The sequence below is a fragment of the Mandrillus leucophaeus genome, unplaced genomic scaffold (genome assembly GCF_000951045.1).
Source record: "Mandrillus leucophaeus isolate KB7577 unplaced genomic scaffold, Mleu.le_1.0 Scaffold27, whole genome shotgun sequence".
In the NCBI taxonomy this organism is placed as follows: domain Eukaryota; kingdom Metazoa; phylum Chordata; class Mammalia; order Primates; family Cercopithecidae; genus Mandrillus; species Mandrillus leucophaeus.
In genome coordinates this window covers 940975-944572 of record NW_012102809.1, presented here as the reverse complement: position 1 = coordinate 944572, position 3598 = coordinate 940975, and the positions used below count along the sequence as shown (strand labels likewise).

Sequence of the window (3598 nt, the reverse complement as noted above, 5' to 3'; positions counted from 1 at the left end):
GGTGATTCTAACTTGACATCTGTCTCCTTTGTAGGTGGCCTTTAGTGAGCCAGTGGCTCTGATTCATGTGGTCAGATTCTGAGCTGGCAGACAGAAGGACAAGCCCGTGAGAGGTGTGGCAGGACTGGACATTCTGTGTAGGTCTGTGTGTGACGGTTTTGTGAATGCATCTATTTGATGGTCTCCAAACCAATTCTAAATGAAGCAGGATGCAGCCAAATTGAAAGGAGCTTGTTATTGATACCTTTTATGGACTGAATTGTGTTCTCCCGAAAAGGTACGTTGAAGTCCCTCAGTATGTGAACTTATTTGGAGGAATAGGATCTTAAAGAAGTAATCGGGTTAAAATCATGTCATTCAAGTGGGCCCTAATCCAATATAATCGATGTCCTTATTAGAAGGCTAAATTTGAACAGAGACAGATGTGCATAGAGAGAAGCTGGTGTGAAGAGATACAGAGAGAAGACAGCCATCTATCTGGAACAGAGCTTCCCTTATAGACCTCAGAAGGAACCAACTCTGATACCTTGGTTTTGGGCTTCCAGACTCCAGAACTGTGAGACAATAAATTCTTGTTATTTAAGGCTCACCAGTCTGCCGGGCTTTGCTATGGCGTCCTGAGGAAGCGAGTGTGAAACTTAATTCATCAGTGCCAAAAACATCTTGGCAGTTAAGCTGCTGTTGTAATACTTGTGTATTGATACGTGGTTCAGAATTTTTCTCCTGTCTTCCTCAGTATGTATGTACAGCAAAAGCTTCAGAGAGAAACTCCAGGCCACGCAAACTCATGAACTAAACTCGGGAGAGGTGGCTGGTGATGACCTGGAAGGGAAAGATGAGTGTCTGGCACAGGACGGGACCGACGGAAGGTGGTTGTGTGGTAGGGTTGGAGAGGGGGGAGCTGCCAGCTGTTGTTGGGAGAGGAGGAGCAGCTGGGTTCTCTCCTCTGGCAGGGCCACAGGTGTGGTCCGTCTTGGAGCAGGATCCACAGCCATTGAACCCTGAGGACCTGTGAAGCTCCTACTGCAGGTAGGAGAGAAAGAGAAGGTGAGAAGATAGGAGGAAACTTCACAACGCCCTAGACACAGGCTACAGGTGAGGACACTGACCCCTGGGCAGACACACTGGAGCTGCTGTGTAATGGGATCCTGGGAACACGGAGGGCTCCTGGCTTAATGCTGAGATGCCTGGAAGTCAAAGGCACATGGAGATGGCGAGCTGCACAAGGAGAAGTGTGATCTCCTCCTTCCAAACTACAGAGAGACCTGGGATTACCTTGTCCCCGATCCTTACTGACTGTGGAATCCAGAAAATTCTCCTAACCTGCAGTCTCAGTTTTCTCATCTCAAAAATGGGGTTAATATTAGTGTATTTATCACATTATGTTGTGAAGATTAAATGAGATAATGAACATCTGGGGCATAGGAAGTGCTCAATAAATGTAGGCTAAATGAAAAAGAGATCCCCAGACCAGCATTATACAACTTACAAGGATCCTATTGCATATTCCAGGAGGTAGAGTAGCTTTTTTTAAAAATTAATGGTACGGATAATAAATTACTGTGCACAGACAACACCTAACAGGCAGTGCCGGCATGGGTTTAGGACACTGCTCCTCTTTCTTCTGTGCAGACATGAGTGGCCTCCAGGCCACAGCACTGTTACTTTGGTTTGTCTGCAGCATCCATGAAGGCACATGGGAAATACGGTTTTCAGGGACACCGAGTTGTGGAATTTATTCATCCCCTCAGCAAGAATTTGCTGAGCCCCTGCCTTGTGCCAAGCAGTGCCACCTGCTCTCAGCTTGCGCCTGGTGTTCTGACAGAGGGAGGCAGACAGCAATGGCCCAGAGTGTCAGAGGGGGTTAGTGCCGCAGACCAAGAGTGAGGGGTGTCGGGAGGGAGTGCAAGGTTCCAGCAGGTCGCATGAAAAAGCACAGCACACAAGATGAAATGGATTGGGTGCACCTGCTCAGAATGGGGGGCTAGGGAGTGTCTCAAAGTTAGAGTTTCATTTTCAAGGAGGTTCTGATACCTCTGTTACTACACCTAGATTGGTGTTGAGCCTCCGTTTCTCTGAGGTAATTTGAGGGGTGTCTGATGGAAAATATATGATGAATAGGCACAGAAGGGAATGCCCACCCACCGCCAGGCTCCCAGCACTGCCTCTGTAAAGGAGAGATCAATAGGCCAGGAGAACCAGATCAAAGAAAAAGAAAAACAGGAAAAGTTTATCCAGCCAGTTGTTGTCTACATCTCCATGTGGGCCTTGTCCTCGTGCCCACGGCTTCACTTTCTTTTCAGTAACAACTTTACTGAGATATAGTTCACATACCACAGAGTTCACCCCTTTAAAGTGTAGACTTCAGTGGTTTTTAGTACATTTCCAGAGTTGTGCAACCTTCCCACAATCAGTTTGAGAACATTTAAACCACCCCCAAAAGAAACCCCATCCCTATAAGCAGTCCCTCCCCACTTCCCCCAGACCCCCAGCCCCTGGCAACCACTAACCTACTTTCTGCCTGTAAGGATTTGCCTTTTCGGCACATTTCATATAAATGCAGTCGTACCACGTGTGGTCTTTTGTGGCTGGTTCCTTTCCCGTAATGTCTTCCAGGTCCACCATGTCACAGCATGTGTCAGCTACATGATCACGTATGATTATTCATGCCTGAATCATATTCCGTCAGCTGTGACCTATCACGTTGTGTCTATCCGGTGTCGGCTGGAGGACTGCCGGCCTCATTTAATTTCCCACCTGCACGAGCCTGTATACCCAGCTCTGCTGCCCACTCAGCCCTCTGCGCTGTTCTTGGCTTCCCATACCCCGAAGCTGGCAGGAAGCAGTAAGGATGGAGAGGGAAGGAGGCAGGGCTGGGGGTCGCAGACAGCACAGCAGTGAGATCGGTGTATCCTGGGACTCTTCCTCCCTGGCCTCAGTTCTTTCTCCCTCGCCAGGTCCTACACCTGAAAACACCCGTCGTCCTCCTCCCCGCCTGCCAGAGTTTTGGGAGCAAATCCTGTAACGGCGCAGATGCCCTCTGAGATGTGTTCCTGCAGCCTGCCTTCATTCTCCTCCTTGCGGTCAGGGAGAGCTGCTCCCAGCTCCTCCCAAGCCTTCGCTGCAGTTCTGGAGCTTCCATCTGGATCCTGCCCTTGCATAGTTTCTGCCCACCCTCAGCCACATGGCACGAGAGCGTGAGCTTCTCGGGGGCAGGACCAGACCTTATGCATCTTGACACTCCATGGTGCCTAACACGTGTTCTTACCGTGGGGATGTGGAGCTGGGACACGCAGCCCGGCCTCCCTGAGATCCGAAGGACAGAGGGGCTCATGCCCCACTGCTGTGAGTGCTGCCAGCACCATCCCCTACCCTTCTCTCTCTAGACATCGCCCTCTGCTGAAGCGACCCGCCCTGACCATGGTCCCTGGAGTAGCCTCAGTTCAGTGATGTCCTTGTGATAAGAGGGCCCTGCCCCTCTCACCCCGATTCCGCACAACTTTAAAGGGCTGCCCCACTCCGGAGATATTCCTGTGGGGTCCCTGAGGCTTTTGTTTTGGCCACGTGGAAGCCCAACCTGTCCCTCTGCCCATCTGCC

At 50.4% G+C, this 3598-nt stretch overlaps 1 long non-coding RNA gene across 1 annotated transcript in view; it reads left to right on the top strand.

Moving 5' to 3' along the window:
* LOC105542842 overlaps positions 1-3598 on the top strand; it is a 159607-nt gene that overhangs the window by 113459 nt on the left and 42550 nt on the right. The window contains exon 3 of the long non-coding RNA XR_001006534.1: positions 35-141. This is a non-coding gene — a long non-coding RNA (uncharacterized LOC105542842). The remainder of the gene's footprint in view (positions 1-34; positions 142-3598) is intronic.